The sequence below is a fragment of the Lagopus muta genome, chromosome 1 (genome assembly GCF_023343835.1).
Source record: "Lagopus muta isolate bLagMut1 chromosome 1, bLagMut1 primary, whole genome shotgun sequence".
In the NCBI taxonomy this organism is placed as follows: Eukaryota; Metazoa; Chordata; class Aves; order Galliformes; family Phasianidae; genus Lagopus; species Lagopus muta.
In genome coordinates, this window is record NC_064433.1 from 5152979 (window position 1) to 5172063 (window position 19085).

Genomic DNA, 19085 nt, shown 5'->3' on the forward strand with positions numbered 1-19085 from the left:
AAACAGACATTTCCAGCCCAATTTATTCCTCCTTATTCATAACAATAAATCAAATTTCTTTCTTCAGTGCAGCAGGGTAAGCATTTGTGAGCATAAATCTTTTTGCATTTCCCCCAAAAATATTTAAAAATAAATTGTCTATTGGGGCTCAGGATTATATATATATGTATATTAATTCTAGCTACCCGAGATCTACTACATTATCTTTCCAGGAAGAATTTGTCTTGCACTGAATACAAAAGCAGTACTTTAACCACTCACCTACTCCTTGCAAATCTTAGATAAGGTATGCTTTCTTTGACCCCTATGGATCAGCCAGCAAACGATGGTAGTTTAGTTTGGAATCAGCCATGGATCATTAATACTTTTTTTTTTTTAATATAAACTGTCATTTTTTTCAGTAAAGCATCAACTTTTTTCAGTAGCTACTTAAGTAATCATCCTATATCTGCTGCTGCTATCCTTATTTCTTGCAGTCCTGCTACTATTATTTATGGTTAGCTGAAATCTTACTAGCTTGTTAAAATAGAAGTTACATCTTTGTATGTATGTGAATGACACCTACTGTAGCAAGAACCATGATCTTGACATTCTGTATTACAGCACAAACTCTTGCTATTGAAATAGTGGACATTGGTTGAGATCTTTAAGCATATACCAAAAATATATTTGGTGTACCAGCAGTAATGTGTGTGTTTTTATCACTGGCTTCTTAAAAATACAAACAAACAAAAACAACCAAAAAAAAGAAAACAGTTCAAAACTTATCACTAATCTCAACAAGATTTAGGTCAAGTCCTATATAAATCAACTGAGCAAGGATTGTAACCAATGACAGTGTTGGTCGAGTGTGAGTTCCTTTCCTCCAGGCATTTATTAAGTATGAGGTTGTTTACCTTACAAGGACTGAAGAAATAAAAACACCTAACAAACATCAAAGACCTTTTCAGGTTTATTTGCAGAGGTGACAGGAAAAATGCCATTTTAATTTATTAATCTCTCCATGATATGACCTGGAGAAAAATCTCTCGTAATGGTCTTTGCACAGGGTCTGACCCTACGTCTTCCAGCAATGCCAAGCACTCTCTTCCTAGCTGTTCTCCCACAGTCCAAAACATGATACTCAACCATCTGATCCTTTGCCATCAGTCATCATTTCAGGTGAAAAACAACAGCAGAACCTGTCTTGTCAAGAGCTAAATCTCTGTATGAATATGTAAGTTGTGAACTATGAAACACTGAAGAGGAATTTCTAAAACTAACTGTTTTAAGCTTTTTGTATGATATTCGGCCAATTTCAGACATATGTCATTGAAGTTGGAAGGTTTATGTATTTTGCAAATCTCACAAAGTATTTCTAAGTCCCACAGCATGCTTACAAATCTCAAAACAGTTTCACCAATTAAGTTAATGAATCTCGAATGAAAAACTCCAACTCTTTCACTTGCAAATCCTGACTTTCATCCTACAGTACAGGAATAAGGAAGGATTTAAGAAACCAGTACTGTCAAGTATTGAAGCAATTTTGATTCTCAATATGCCTTGTGGCTATATTTGAAAGAATGAGCAAGGAGAAAGTTACTGAAGTGATCTCAAAGATGCAAAGAGCAAAATCCTTCCAGCAGGAGGGAAAAGAATATGAGGATGAAGTTCGTTACTGCCCATAAGGATTTTTTGTCTTGATGATAGAAGTGCACTCATGGATTTGGACCAATAATATCATAAATCCGCTTTAAACAACTAAAACTGATGCTGTTATTCCCCAACAAATAAGGAATATCGAGTGTCATATTTTTGGGTGTATTCATCACTATATCTGTGAAACATATTATTTCAAAGATCATTAAACTGAATCTTACATTGCTGGAGTCTTCTTTCACCCCACTTACAGCTAATTTGAATGACAAAAATGTGAAACATTTATAGTTTATACCTGACAGTAGTTGTTTATAGTTTACACTTGATAATTATTGTTACATATTTCAGTGAATATACATTAAATTTTCATTCTCACAACCTTTTTATTTCAACCAGCACACTTTAAATATTGGATTTCTGTCACAAACTTTAGGAGCATGAATGAAAAGCACAGCAGAATTTTGTCAAGTACTGATAAAATATATTTTTCGTGGATACACCTTCACATGCACTACTCATGGTTTTGCTTACTATGGCCTTTAAACCTTAGAAACCACAAGTAGTCTCTGAAAAGTTGTGGATACCTTAAATGAAATCTATACTGCATTTTTCAGTCTCTTTTGTTGTTGTTGTTGTTTGTTTGTTTGTTTGTTTTTTGTTAGTTTTCTGTTGTTATAGCCATGACACTCTGCCCTTACATGAGGTCTGACATGAAACATGATTCTTACATGAATCATTTCTGGTACAGAAATTTCTGGTACAGAAATGATTACATCAAGAGCTGGATCTATGAGAAATGTTAAGTCACTCACTCATCCTGGTGTTTGAAATGCCAGGTAACAATCATCTTAATGTTAATATTGTGAAGTGAATCATTTCTCCATATTGTGATAGCATACGGGATGAACTACTTCCAAAAAGCCAAGCCAATGGAGTCCAGCATTGCTGGTGTAGTTTGAGGACTTCATAGAACTTAAAAGAATATATGCTCCCATGCATGAAAATATGCACTCTATTTACAAAGTAGTCTTTCATAATGATAGTGCAAAGTGTGGAGTTCAATGTTAAATCAGTCAAGATTCCTGAGTATTTAATGCTATCAGTAGCATCATAATAATTTGCTTATAATTTTTGCTTGTTGATGCACAATGAAGGTTTAAATAAAAGCAGAAAATGCAGTGTTTAAAAGTGAGAATAATTCTTCCTTGCCCTCACCAGTCTCCAGTTCAATTCCAGTTCAATTCAATGCATACGGTATACAAGCAGCAATGTGGAGAACAGATTCAAAAAAAAACCAAAAACAAAAAATACCCAAAACATTTTATTTCCTCTTGTATCACCTACTATTTTGATAAATCTTTAAGTAATCTTTTAGGGAAGGAAGTTATAATTTACTCTTGCAAAAGCATTTCTTCCCTTGTTTTATGCAATAATATTCAGACAGTCTTAGAAAGATTAAATAAATGTTATTTTTAATAATAAATGATTACATACAGCATGGCAAAAAATCAAGATAACTGATATATTCAAGTACATGATATGTAGCCTTTTGAAATCAATCAAATTGTTGATCTTACTGATTTTAATGGCTTTGGATCAAACTCCAGTATTTATAGGAGCTTTTATTTGCAAGGCATTTAGAAACAAGTTCAGATAAGAATTTGCAAGTGGCATGAATGTGCAGCCTGCTGATAAATCTGAGTGAACATACAATCCATAAATAAACATTTATAGATCAATTTTTGTCGTATTACATAATGAAACTTTGTAGCATTTTCTGTTAATAGATTTTTCATCACAGCTATATCATTTAAAAAGAAATATTTTTTTACTTATTGCCAGATATTCAAACCGGCAGGGAATTAAATAACATTAAATTAAGGAAAATGATCCTCTAACAATTTTGCTATGCTGCTGCGGCGTTCCTATTGGCATCACATTTCTGTATTTTGCCAAAGATGTAAGACTGAATTAAGAATTTTACTGAACATCATTAGATGGCACTCTTGGACATGTTGTATGAGACAAATTGAATGTACCAAAATTCAGAAAATGGTATGCTGGATTAAAAACTGCTTCTGTGGATGTACTTGGCATCCTCATTTAAATGGGTTTAGATCCCATAACTTCTGTCATCTGTCACAATAATTAAGCTTTGGTCTGAATAGCACAAAAGGAAATACTGAAATATTTTCTATTTTTTTTTTTCCAGACCCATTGTTAAAATATTCTTTAGAATAATGAGCATACATTTTTCTTCTTAGTAAATAGCTGCAAGTACTTTTCAAGTGTTTTTCTCTGCTTTTCTTTGATTTAGTAAATAGCTACATATTCTGTTATGATCTTCACAGATTTTCCAGCTACAGGTCACAAAAAACTTCTATCAGTTTGATTGCATCAGTCCCACAGAAGCTGTCTGTTTCCTTTGAAATTCCTTCATTTTCTCAAAAATTGTCCTTTGTCCCCATTGCTGAAGTGTCCCAAAAGAACATTCGGACTACAAATAGAGAAAAAGCAGCTTCATGTCACACTTTTTCTGTGTGTGGGCTCCTCCAGTTATGACAGCTGCCAATATCAGTTGTAGCATCTGGTCATCACATATGGTTTTTGGCCATAGCTCATTATTCCTGACTGGTGTCCTTGCAATACTGACTTTGAAATCTGGTGAACTCTTGCTTGGAAGCTGGAGGTTATTTATCCATACAATACATTTTGAATTGCAAGTAGAAATGTGTATCTTTGCCCATTCTTTTATGTACTTCAGGCTTGATGTGTAGATCATTCATTTCTTCTTCTCCATATTTTTCAATCGCTTCATTTTCCTGCTGGTTGGTTTTTCTAGAAAAGGGTTTCAGCATATTAGCTGGAACACAGAATGAAGAAATAACTTCTGATGTCAGATTTAGAAGTATATAGGACACAAATAATCATCAAATTGCTACCACAAGTAGTGAATTTCAGGCTTAGTGCTTCAAAAAACAAGAGTGAGGTTTTAATGTAATATGATTGTATCATTCCAACTCTCACTATGGACAGGTATTGGACTTTGGGACGCGGACTACATAGAGATAAAACTGAACTGGAGAATGAACTTCAGCTCATACTTGATGTGCTTAAACATCAAGGCATTTGGTTCTTTGAACTAGGCTGAACACTCTTAGTACAAAGGTGATAGAGAAGTAAAAGAAGACAAAGAAGAAAAGGCCAGTTATTTCAAAATTAGTTATATTCTCTTAAAAAAAAAAAATCCTGAGTGTTTTATCTATACTTGGTACATACAAGTTGATTTACTTTCTTATTATTTTAGTAACTTTGATACTATTAGTAACATCTCTTAGCTCCTATGATGACCTCAGTAGATCTCACAGAACTTTAAAAAAAAACAGGATTTCTAAATATTTCCCACCGTACAGAGAAAGAAAATAAGCACAGAACAGATGAAAGGATTTCAGAAAAGTCATCTTGCAAGCCTTTATTATACCCCCAATTAAACCAAGACCAATGCAATTACACTCTAGTATACTGTCTACTACACCATAATCTCTTTTAGCACAAGCCATTTGCCTGGTTTATACTATATAAAATGCATGATTATTGAGATTTATTATTAATGATTTTTTTTTTCTTTTTCATTTTAGTGGAGCAAATATTTGTATGGGGAAAACTGCCTTTCTAACGCACAGTATAAAGTTCTATAAAGCTCAACACTGCATACTGGAAGCAGTATAAGTCCTCATTAGCATGGCCTTTTAGTATGTTTATATACCCTATTTTACTAACAAGGATAAATTGGATGCATTTTCATGGGGCTGCAGAGTTCAAGGAAGGAATTACATGAAGGACGAACCTGACTCCAACTGATTTTCCAAAGAAGTAGCACTTGTCCAAAAAATCCTCATACATTCCTGCATATTGATTTTCCATTGACTTATCCTTGGTGTTTTGGAAGTATTAATGAGGCAACACCTTACACACCTAAAAGACAACAAACAGTACACAAAAATCCAGTTTGTAAGTACCCAGAAAATTAAATACATCAATAATCTAGATCTATATATTTCAGTTTTCCTTTCTCTTAAAATGGGGAGCAGTGATTCATATGTTTATAAAGAACTTGGAAAAAAATAGTTGAAGTGTACTGAATAAGACCTTGGTAACCAATTTTCATAAAACAAAAAATACATTAATATAAAATTTCCCAAAAAATGTTCTTAGCTTAGTATGTTCAAATTAAGAACCTCCCAAAAAATAAAACTCTTTTTAAGTGCCCAAAAGTTTGAAAATCAGATGGTTGCCCCATGGTTTTAGTGGTTTTAACATACTTAGTTCAGAAACACATACCAAACCTCATTCATTTGTTTACCCAGTGACTTAAAATACTTCTTACAATGGAAACTGACAGCTCTCGCATAAAGCATTAATGGACTACATGTTTACAATGACAATGTAGGTAATCCTCCTTCGAGGACAATTGGCTTTTCAAATGACTGATCAACCTGTTCAAAACAACTCTCATTTTAGTATGTGATTTTAGGAATACAAATAAAGAATGAGGGAAGATGTGCGGGGGAAAATATCGGTCAGTAATACAGTAATTATGTTGACATCAACATAGGTGAGCACTGTAAAAAGAAAAAAGCTGATTAGGAAACATGAAGGCCTATCAAGGAGTCAATACACTAGTTTGTAATAGCATTTTTGTTCTGCCTCAAGTTTTACTCAACACAAAATGGAACAATAGAGTAAGGATCAGCTAATAAAGTGAGAAGCTCAATTTTCTCCCATGCAGGGCTTTGCTTTCAGGCAATTATATTACTGTCTTTGAGCTGCAGTTACAGTTCACTTTTAATGCTTTCTTTTTTTTTTCCTTTTTTCTTTTTTTTTTTTCCCCTTTATTTTCTAGTTTAAACATGTAGGTTTCATTTGAGAAAAATAAAAGTAAAAAGAAGGAGTATTCTTGATTAGATTTTACTCATACAAAAAAAAACAAAACAAAACAACCAAACAAACGAAAAAAGAAAAACTACCAACCCAACAACTAAAAACACCCAAACACTTATGGAGCCAGGAGGGGAAATTGTTTTCTTATTCCTACATATTCCTCAACTATAGCCTGTATCTGCGTAATAGAACCACTTAATTTAAGTTCCTGATATTTTTTGAGATGTGGAAGAAGCGTAATGTGTGATTCAGATCTTTTAGTATTAGTTATCTACATTTGCTTTAACTGTCTATACAGTATCTACAATCAATAAACAAAAGTAAAAATTCCTGGATATGATTTGTCTCATCCTAAACTAGTTTTCTAAAACAGATGAGTTAAAAAGGCCTCTTAAAGGGCCTATTTTTCAACTGGTATTAACAGTGAAATTTGTTTGTATCAAGTCTTAACATCTACATGACAGCTGAAGCTATGCGAGATTAATTCCATTCATGAGTGACCGAACCCCGAGGCTGCAGTGGAATGGAATGTTATTTTTGGACCAAAATAAATCCATTATCTACCCAAGGTCTTTTCCTAATTGAAAATGACATGTTCTCATGCAAGACTTTTTTTTTTTTCTATTGAACTAGTTCCTTCCAAAATATGTTTTCTTCTATTTGACAAAAAAATTTCTATGATTAACTCTCCCAACAGATAAAAAAGTACAACAGTAGCTTGTCCAGGGCTTTCCAGGTCCAGTGCATACAATATACTTTAATTTTATGAACTGCTGTATTCTGTACATTTTATGAAATACAGCATGGTGCTATAGCTCGATCTTCCGTAAGAGTGTATATATATATATATATATATATATATATGTATATATATATATATATATATGTATATATATATATATATATACACACAATATTTTTAGGGTGGGTAACGCATTTTACTTCTCTGATTTCAAATTTTGTTTTCAACAAATAAATATATTCAGATAAATACTCTTTTTTTTTTTTTTTTTTTTCTTAGAAAGTTCATCATTAATGAAAAATTATCTGGAAGAGAAAAGCTTTGATTTCTAGTTTCTGTAAGCTCAAAAGATCACAGCTTTCAAGAACTGAAAATTTCCAGCAAAATAGAAACCTACAATAATAACTACCTCTACATTTAGTTATTGTTTTTTTTCTGAATTTCATATGAAATTTAACTTAGATTTTGGTCAAAAACATCAGCAAACAATCGATAAGTTATTGCAAACATTGATAATGTGTGAAACTCAGTGGAAATTTCCATCTTTGACATTTAAAAAAGAAAAAAGACATTAACTGATTTTGAGTTCAATTTTTTTTTTTAATAAAGTACTTGAGATTATAAAGGATAGCAATATAAATTCTAACATAAATAATGGGAATTACTCATGATTTAAAAATTAGATCAGAGAACCAGATTGAAATTTGACAAATAAGCCTCAAGCTTTAAGGAAGCGCAGCAAATTGAAAGAATAGCTTATGTGCACCAGGCAATGGAACATTTGATATTCAAATTGTCTTTCAAATAGTCTCCCTTTTCTGTTGTTGTTATTGAATTGTTGTTCATTTGTTTTCTTTGTTTTGCTTCTAGGCTACTTCTTGAGTTTTTAGGTTAGAGGCAAGATCCGTACAGTGCCTCTTTTCACCCCGACTCTCAGTGGATAAATTTCATATTCACCTACATATCTCAGGAAAAAAAATAATGGATTAGGAGAGAAGGAAAACCTAAGTAAACACAAGATGGAGTTAGATAATCCCCACAGATACGCTAAAGCTTTTCAGATTCCTGAACAATAGAGTTTTGTAACAATTCTTCATTTGCATTGTATAAACTGCAATCTTTGCATTGTTGGCAAAAGCGTTTTGTATTCATGAACTATGTTAGGATTGTGAATAGTTTAGTACAGCTTAGAATTTCCTTTTTCACTCTAAAAGCCAATAGAACAGAAAGACAAAGTAGTGATATTAGGCTAACATAACACACAAGCTCTTGTTTTGATTACTTGTCTGACTGCTAGCCATTATGTTTGCCCACCCATCTACTTTCTGCCTGTTTTACTTTATAGAGTTTTGTGGAGCAGCCAAAACAGCCAGATATTTTCCAAAGCAGTTCACAGTGCTGATACTAGAAAAAGAAAAAACAACAGCAGTTGTATTCGAGGGAGTGAGGGAGGTAAGTTGCAGTTTCAATTTTCTTTCACTATGATTTTTAATTAGTAGAATAAAAGCTTGTACCTGTAACATGTTTGCATAATTACAGAAACCTTTTCCAGCTTCATAGAGGGCCATGGCCAGATTTTTGAACTTACTCCCTGGCAGGTATGGAGTAGGTACTTAAACGTGTTATGATCATATTTGAAATTCTGCCTTTAATTTCTCCTTCAAAATCATGATGCAATTGTTTGTAGAGTAAAAAGTCTAATTGCCTTTGTTAGGTTCTATATTTTGAAAATTTTCCTACTTGAGTGCCTGAAATTAGCCAACAAATTTCAGAAGTCATATAATTAAAGACTCTCTAGTATTTGGAGTTGTAGAAAGATCCTTGTTCTTCTCTACTTGCGTAAAAGCAATCACATGAGCAAACACCTTACACAGGAAGGTGGGAGCCATTCAAGCATCTCCATCTGCTAACGAACACTGAATAAACCTGAATGTTACAGAAAGATAACAGTAAAGTATTTTTCTACAAGGTATGTGTATTTAATTTCCTGTAAACAGGACCACTCAAGCAGATGGGATAGCAAATAATGATCTATTCATTATCCACCAACTGGAGAAGACTCAGATGAACACATTGCAGATTTTAATTGTCAAGCTCAAGTAAGAAATTGTATTTATGAGAGAAACCTGCTTATTACGAATATATTAGTATTTAAAATTCTCTTTTGACAATCAGTTCTGTATCAGGTATATTTGAGATATTTATGTTTCCAAGAAGTACATTATTAAGACTGTTACTTATTATTATTATTAAGGCTGTTACTCCTTCTCACTTGAAATGCACATTCCACTGAAGAACAGGAATCTGTTATAAGAATCTCTTGTGGAGATTCTCAATTCATTATTTTATTTAGTATTTGCTAAATATGGTTTGCCTCTGTCCTGTCCTGTTTGAAAATTGCTTTCCATTATCTACCTCAAACACATTTTGGCTACCTGCAAGCAATCCATTTACTCTTTTGAAATTCAGAGCACTGAAAATGTTAGGAGAAATGATTGAGTAATGCTCACATTTGACAGTTCAGCAGAGCAATGCCATTTTGGGTTACTTGGTGGTTACTTTCAACACAATAGACTTAGAAACAACAGAAAAAATGCAAGGAAGGAAGCGTATCTAAGAGTGAATTCATTGTACATATCAACTTTTCTGAGGCTCTAAGCACAGAAAGAGTGATTTTTGAAATGGCAAAATAGACAATCTATATAGAGTCTGATGAATACTTATGCCTTGAAAAAAATCCTCCTCCTATAGCATGCAAGTCTGTGAAAGAGTGTATTTAATGAACATAATGACGTGGAAAATTGTTTACAAATCTTTTCGTTCCATTATAAGTAATGATATGTCAAAGGTGATTGTTAGCTGTGAGGGTGAGAAGTGACAAATGAGAGATGCTACAACAATGCTTTATGAAACGTTTTTCGTACATAAATTTCAAAATCTCTGCAGAATCTTATACATAAGATTAACCCAATCTTAGACATGAATTTCAAGAGCAGTAACTTGAATAAAGTCATGCATCAAGTTAAGGACAGAGATGTGAATAGAAATGAAGTAGTAGAACGAAGGGGAGAGAAAACCTCTGTCTGTCTGGTAAAGAACAGGATATTTTTTATTTTTTTGGTTTTTGTATTCTCACTGAGATTTCACTTTTATGCCTTTAGGTTTCTCATTCCCTGCTCTTGCCATTGACATTTAAGACAAATCCATTTTTTTTTTTCTTTTCAATTAGCATTATTATGTAATTACCATCTTCCAAGAATTTGAATTTAATGGTGCCATTGGAAGATTGGTCTCTGAGACCTCAGAATTCAAGTTTTCAAGCTTCATTGTCATTTTATCTAACAGTCTCGTTTCAGACTTACAGTGAACATTGTCGGTGTGATTAACAGAAACCAAAAACTTGACTTCCATAGCCTAGTCTTATAATGACAGTGAATTATTTTTAGAATTTAGTACTAGATAGTATTTTCCTTAAGCTTTGATGGACATGTCCTGACCCCATCGTCCATGCAGTTAATAAAGGTGTTAAAGTATCTTTACATCTGTCTCACATGTACATTATTTGTTTAACATTACAACAATCCCAGTACTTTATTTTTCCCCTAAAGAAAGCAAATTCCTGTTGAGATGTGGGATGAGTGACATACAGAAGCTTTTGCTATAGTGTGACCTCCTGACACTGAGTAATGAAACCAGTCTTCTGTGTTTTGTATAAAGAGAACATTCAATTCAAGAAAATGTCAGTAAGATTAGTTTCCTTTCTTCTCTTTTATTTTTATTTTGTTTGTTATTTTATTTTGCTCTTTTTTATCATTGTTTACATTCAGTGTGCATTTTGGGAACTGCATTTTTATGTAATGATGAATAGTTTTGAAAAATTTGACAATTTTTCTTATTTTTTAAATGCCAGAAATGTGGGAGGGAATGGTAAATGCACTATAGGTAAACAATAAGAATGCCTCTCGTAGTCATAAATCTACTCTGCATATTCAGAATGCTAACATATATGCACTTACATGCAATGTAAGCTAACTGCTCACAGAGAAAGTCACAAATATATGGGATCTGAGTTAAGGCTTCATTTACACAACATCACCAAAACCAACCCAGCTGCATAAGACTCAGACTTATGAAAATGTAATTTATCCTTAGTGGCCTTGGAGACTGAACTGATTTCCAGTGGTTCTTTAGCCATCTTTTGTAATCTTATCATGATAATTAGAGAGTGCTTGAATTACTGAGAAAGGGTAGTGGAGAGCAGAAGAAGTAGAAAAAAGGTAAAATTAGTTTGTTTTTCTTATTTGGCTTTGTTACTGTCTCTTACAGAAGAAAATGTGAAAAATATAACTGCACTAAAAAAAAAAACAATCCATAGTATTTTCTTTAATGTAAAAATGAAAGGAAAATGAATGCTAAGTTCATCATTGTCAACTGGCAAATGTATCATCTGAACTGAAAGAAACAGTGGATGGAAAATTCCTCAGGAGTATGGAGTAGGAGCTCACATTTCTTAGATGGATGTCTACTGTTGTGTATTCCATCTACTCATGAGAATGTTTTATGCTTTTTGGTTTTATGTATGAGTACTATCCTACTATGTACAACTTCATTAATATCAGTACCAAAAAGCAGGTGCCCCACTTCTAGGATAAATCTCCTGATTATCCTAATAAGAAGCAACACATCTTCATCTCAAAATACTTATAAGTATTTAATACAAAGTAGAGCAGTACTAGTGGGAAGAACTGAGGAAGAATGTCGTTAGAGCATCTTCATGTCAGATTCATTCATTCTAAAAAGCCAGACACCTGCATATTAGCCCTACTTTCTAGGGGAATATAAAGATCTTAGGAAAATGGAGCAATGTCAATAGAAGAGTGAGCATATCCCTCCTTAGAACACTCTTTTAGATACTACTGTTGGTTATGCTTAGTAAAGTGCCTTCAGATGGAGATGGACGAAAAAATAACATTGCACGAACTTAAAAAATAAAAGTATCATACTTCAATTTGAAAAGATTTTCTGGATGTTCAAGGTTGCCTTTTTCAGGGAAAGGAAAGATGCAATGTGAAAAGTAAATCTGCTATAACTAATGGTTGTAAGGGGAGTTGTACTTTTGGAGTTATTATTTAGAGTTCCTTTGCTGGTACACGCAAATATGAGGACTAGAATCCTGGTCTCACTTCGGATCTAACATAAGAAAAATAGGCACTTTTGTAAGTTAAATTGATTGACTTCTTTTAGATGAGTACACTGTTGTGACTTCAGCTGAGCTCTTTCATTGCCTGCTCCCTTTGATTAATCAGAGTTTAAACTGCTAGACTAAATTTTGGCAAGATTTATCCACATGGGAAATGTACTCCTGACTCCCAAAACTTCAAACACATCTGCTTCATCCAAACTTCCTACCCATCTTGCCTTTTACAAGAGCCATTTCAAAGATTACTGAAAGTCACATCTTCCACCCACCCACTCAAGAGACTTAGCCCATCCTTAAAAATGCCTACTACTTTGACCAGTTTCCTGTTGCTGACTGAAGGTCATTGTGCCATTGTGTATTTAATAATCCTACATATCTAGAGTTCGGTGTAACAAGAGTCATCACTGAATAAAAGCTTGACTTGAACCAGATTAAGACATGTTTTTTTCAGTGAATTGTGTGCAAAGAGGGGGTTATGCAAGGTGGACCGAGTAACCAAAAGAAAAAAATAATTAAAAGCTATAATTGCTGAATGAACAATGTCGATGCCTTACGAGTTGATGAAGGAAGTGAATAGACTGCCAACGGGAAAAATATACTTCTAGTTTTGGCTTGATGACATCCAAAACCAAAAAGATATGAGTGTTCAGTATTTAATTTTAAACTTGGCCACCACTATAATCCTTGTGAGAAGAATTGTATTAGTTTGAAAAAATTGTTGGCTTAAAATTATGTGAATACATGTTTCAGAGAAAAAGGGATTTAAAGTGGTGCGTAAGTGGGGGTACACAACTACCTGGTGGACAGTGTATAGGAACTTTCTATTTAGTTTTCAGTGTTTCAGAAATAGTATAGTGCATTTACCATTTGACCCTGGATCACTGGGATAAAAGGGAATGTGACTGCAGTGCACTCAGAAACTATACATTATGGATTAAAACTAATTCAAATAAAAAAACCTTGTTAACATCAAACTTCCAGCTAGCTGATTAAGAAAAGTTCCTTCATTTTGCTCTGATATTTCAATCAGTTTTACAGAGAGACAATTACAGAAGTACAAATGCATTCATTGCATGTTGAGATTCTCATCAGTGCAAAAGGTTATGTAGTGCGCTGTGTCGATTTGAATTCACAAATACGAGCAAGCAGTGCAAATCTATGTATACTTGTACAAATGCTACTATTCCATATTGTCACCTCAGATTGCCTTCATGCATCTTGCTAGTCATATCAAATGAAAATAAGATATATAGTAGTGCTATTTCCTTTTGCGCAGGGAAATGAGACTCCATGGAAGACAGCATATCCTAGTTTCAAAACTTTCCACTAGTTCTTCATAAATGCCTCAGGTTTCCATTAACCATCAATTAAGATGAGAAAACCTGTTTTACTGCTGTCAGACACCACAAATTCAGAATTATGTACTGTTGCTTTGAAATATCTTTCTATTGTTTCCTCTTCCTTTCTTTTCTGACATAGATTTTATGTCTTGTGTAAAGTTCTTTTTGTGTCTAACTTGATCTTCACTAAGTGCATCAGCATCAATGAATTTCTTAAATGGTATTCAATGTAAAAGCAATTTCTTCCTAACTGTTTTAAAAATAAATTTGATAAATCCTACTAAAAGCATTTAATGAGGTATTGTTAAAGTGCATGCATAGGTGTGCATGTGCAATGAGCATGGAATATGTGTATTATATGTGAAGTTGGAGGCTCCAGTGAGCCTTCAAGAAAATATGGAGTGGAGTGTGTGACCAAGCTTATGTACTCAGCCAGCAACAAACACATCTCCCATGCACGGTTTCATTGTAGGCTGCTACCTTCTCCACTGCATTTGATTTAGACATCCAGTCACATATGTCATGTGCTTAAATGAGGCAGATGTATGTGTGGAAATTATCTTACTTCCTATCTCAATGATATCTAGGAAACATACAGTGTGATTTGTTCAGTGCTACATATCCTTATAAACAGTGCAATGGTGATGAATGTTAGTCTCTTTGCATGTGTACTCACATGTGTACATGCACATGGACTCCACCACAACCCTCCATGTACTGAAAGTGGAGAATTAACATGTTTATGAAGAATGGTGTTCAAGCTAAGAAACCTCCTGTAGGAAGTGTTTATGAGTTGGTTTGCAGTTACTGCATTGTAGAATATTAGATCATTGCACCAAACAAATGCTTGATTAAATTCCAAAGTTTGAGGTAGAACTTGCTGCAAATTTGGGTGAGGATACTCAAAGAGATCAAATTGAAATTTAATTGAAAAGTACTGCCACAGCACAAATTATAGGCATTCTCCTCTTGATGTAACTCTTCTGGTGTATAATTATTTAAAATAAATTTGACAGTACTTACTGTTTGAGCATTGTCAAGCTAGTCAAAGTTGCCCAGCCATTGAGGGGGGGAAATGGCACACTGTGAGTTTAATATTGCTCAGATTTATATTGGTTTTCTTCTGGCCTCACAGTTAATAAGAGAACACTGCTGTGAAAAAGCAAGCAGTCAAAATAATAATAATAATAAAAAAGATATCTCTCCTTGCTGCAGCTGTATAGAGAGAATTGCACAGGATTTTGGGCACTGGCTCTTATCTTTCAGTGGGGAGGAGAAGAAGAAAGTAGGAAATAGTGAGCACAATTCCGTTCTGTTTCTCTTAGTTCCATGAAATATTTGATGCTTTGACATTCCCTGCACTGATATGCATAGATAACTCTGCAATCTAGTGTTCTCAATACAAGAATTATGATCCTCTAAATCAAAATGTGGTTCCTACTAAATGTATTATTCTATACCTTTCCTGTAAGTGGAGAGAAGCTTTGCAAAGCTATTACAGAAACTCTTATAGAAAACAGTTATTTTATCATATTCTTACCAAACTACCTTAATATCCCCTGTGGTTAAGATCATTGTCCCTTCTTCCAGAGTTTCAAAAATCCATTAGGTTTTATCATTAAATATTGAAAAAGAAGAATTTGCTGTTATAATTGTATCCTGAATTGAATCACATACGAAGATAACACTGAATATTAAAATGAAAGAGTCATGGAAAAACGGATTAACAAAAGGGGCAAATTTATTCTTTTTTATATCTTTCTTTACTGAAAACTTCTGCTATGCAGTATTTTTAGGACTGGGACTAATACTTTTGTTACGGTTTCAGTGAGGTTAATTTTCTTTGTAGAGGTTTCTATGATGCTGTGCTTTGGGGTTTTTGATGAAAATAATGGTGATAGCATGTAATGCTTTTAATTGTTGCTGAGTATAAGACTTTTCAGCTTGTGGTGATGCCCTCAGCGAGGAGCTGGGGGTGCACAAGGAGCAGCCAGGGGACTGAACAGGAACAGCAAACTAAATTAGCCAAAGGGGTGTTCCATACCACATGGCATGATGCTTGGCTATAAAAGCTGGAGAAAAGAAGGAAGAAGGAGGGATGTTCCGATTAATGGTGTTTGTCCTCTCAAGAAACTGTTACGCAGGATGAACAGCTGCCAGCTGATGGGGAGTGCTGCAAGAATTTGCTTTGTTTGCGCAAACAGCTTTTGCTCTACCTAGTAAACTGTTTGCAACATATTAGACTAAAAGAGCCCTCAATTTACAGCTTCTTTATTGTGTCAAGTTATCTATGTCACTGTGCTTAACATAGGCAGGTTATGTTTTGTGGTGGCCAGTGACCTCCATGTTCCTTTATACGTTGAATTATGCACTGCCTGTTTGGGATCTTTTACAGCTACTGACCTATTTTATTTGATAAAGTAATTAAGATTTCAATCTTCAGATGTAAAAGGAGAACTCTACCACATTATACTATCCTGAAAGAAGAGAGAGAATCCAGGCTCCATCATCAAGATGTAGCACATCATTCACAGTTACACAATGGAAAAAAAAAAAAAATTGAAGAAAGAAGATCACCTAAGCGAGAAGAAGTTTGAGCTGCGTGCAGAATATATTGATCTCATCATAGGTATAGCATGTCACAGCCAATCAGGAGAATAACATAAAGATGTGCTCTTTCCCTCTGACCCATGGTACGAAACAAGGCACTAAAACTCTTCGGCAGCCTCAGAAAACATAATACCACATAGTACCTCATTTTGTTCATATATAAACCTGAAAAGCATCTGAATGGCAAATCCCTGGTGGATTATATGCCTTTGGAAAATGTGAAGTACGTATTTGCTGAGCAAGCAAGTCCTTATTCCTTGCTAAGCCAGTTGGGTCTGGATGGAGGACAGAAGAAGCATCAGTAATCTGTTATGATTTCTGAAATTTTCCCATAGAATCATAGAGTAATAGAATATCTCAAATTGGAAGGGACCCATAAAGATCATTGAGTCCAGTTCTTTCCTTTGAAGAAACAGTTTGATACTAAGTCAAGAAAAGACATACAGTCCACATAGGCAGAAGTGGGAGGGACTTGGAATTAGAATTGCCCACATTAGAAGTGGGCAAACATCACTGATTTGTGTTTACCCTCAATTACACCACTGCTGAGGAGATGAACAGGATATTCATGAGTATGCCTACCCAGACCATTACTGCTGTGCATGAAGCATGTGACAGCCCATAATGGAGATGTGAGGTGAATGCAAAAAGATACTCTGTAACGAAATAGAGATTGGTTGCCATTAAGGCTCTGCCAGCACCAGTTTTGAAAATATTAAGAGAAATAATGAAATATAATTAAAATATAATTTTCTTCTAATGAAGCAAAATTAAATGCTAAGCTGATGCCGCTGTGCAGGAAAACAAAGTGTAGGAGTATCAGCTTCAGAATGTTTCAGTGCTTAAGGGACAAACGGAGCTACTCATTAAATTCAGCCATGCTGTTCACCTCAAGAGCTACAGGAAGGATGCAGAGGTGATAAGATGAACCCCCTCTGGTGAGGAGAGGATGCAAAGTGCAGAGCTCTACAGCTCCATTTCTGCCACAGTTTTGCTACTGACCCTTCTCTATAATTTGAAGCAAACCTTCCATTCCCCTCACAGAATCACAGAATCACAGAATGGCCAGGGTTGGAAGGGACCTCAAGGATCATGAATTTCCAACCCCTTTGCCACATGCAGGGCCACCAACCTCCATATTTAATACTACACAAGGCTGCCCAGGGCCCCATCCAATCTGGCCTTGAACACTTCCAGGGACAGGGCATCCACAGCCTCTCTGGGCAGCCTGTGCCAGCACCTCTCCACTCTCTCTGTAAAGAATTTCCCCCTGACATCCAACCTAAATCTTCCCTCCCTCAACTTAAAACCATTTCCCCTTGTCCTGCAGTTATCTACCCTTTCAAAGAGTTGATTCCCCTCCTGTTTGTAGGCTCCCTTTAGGTACTCAAAGGCTGCCATGAGGTCGCCCAGCAGCCTTTTTTTTCTCCAGGCTGAACAAGCCCAGCTCCCTCAGCCTGCCTTCGTAGGGGAAGTGCTCCAGCATTCTGATTTTCTTTGTGGCCCTCCTCTGGACCCTCTCCAACAGCTCCCTGTCTTTCTTGTAGTGGGGGCTCCAGACCTGGACACAGTACTCCAGATGGGGCCTCACAAGGGCAGACTAGAGAGGGATAATCACCTCCCCGTCCCTGCAGGCCACCCCTCTTCTGGTGGAGCCCAGGATACCGTTTGCTTTCCAAGCTGTAAGAGTACACTGCTGGCTCATGTTAAGTTTTTCATCCACCAGGATCCCCATGTCCTTCTCCGCAGTGCTACTCTCAAGGACTGCTGCATCCATTCTGTGTAAATGCCTGGGATTCCTCCAGCCCAAGTGCAAAACCTTGCACTTTGCTGTATTGAACCTCATTAGATTCACCTGGGCCCACCTTTTAAGTCTGTTGAGGACCCTCTGAAAGGCATCCCTTCTTTCCACTGTGTCAACCGCACCACTCATCTTGGTGTAATCAGCAAACTTGCTGAGGGTGCACTCGACTCCATCGTTGATGTCATTGATAAAGATGTTAAAGACCACTGGTCCCAAGTCAGACCCCTGGGGGACACCGCTTGTTACCGGCCTCCATCTGGACAGAAAACCATTAATTACCACACTTTGTCTGCTGCCTTTCAACCAATTTCTTATCCATTGGGTGGTCCACCCATCAAATCCACATCCCTCCAATTTGGAGATAAGCATGTGGTAGGGGACGATGTCAAAGGCCTTGCTCAAGTCCAGGTAAATGACATCAGTCAATCGGCTCTCTTCTCCATTGTGTATCTGTCTAGAATATACTGACGGCTGGATTGAACAATCAGAGTTTGTGTAGCTTTTGGGCTTTCTGGTTGCAAAAAAGTTAAATATCATTTTTGTGAAGACATGAAGAATGTGACGTACTTTAAGAATGAACAGCAAAAAGCTGAATGGTCATGATGGGTCATTATGCCCTCCCTCTGTGAAGAGCTACACTGCTCCAGTTCTTTATCCTACTTACTTGAATTGCTACTCAGGATATGAAGACAGTGACAATTTTTTAACAGTGATATCTGGAATGTGGGCACTCCTCTGTTGTCCTTAGAGCATAGCAGTATAACAGGCTTTATCTTTAACAAATATTTCCCTTTTGTGTGAAATCTTGAC

At 35.4% G+C, this 19085-nt stretch overlaps 1 long non-coding RNA gene across 1 annotated transcript in view; it reads right to left on the reverse strand.

Annotated features, from left to right (window-relative positions):
- Positions 1 to 1005: 1005 nt before the first annotated feature.
- The window catches only part of LOC125696505 (uncharacterized), a 38071-nt gene continuing 19991 nt past the window's right edge, over positions 1006 to 19085 (reverse strand). Inside the window, exons 3-4 of the long non-coding RNA XR_007378364.1 lie at positions 5486 to 5613; positions 1006 to 4501 (exon numbers count right to left, since the gene is read on the reverse strand). This is a non-coding gene — a long non-coding RNA (uncharacterized LOC125696505). The remainder of the gene's footprint in view (positions 4502 to 5485; positions 5614 to 19085) is intronic.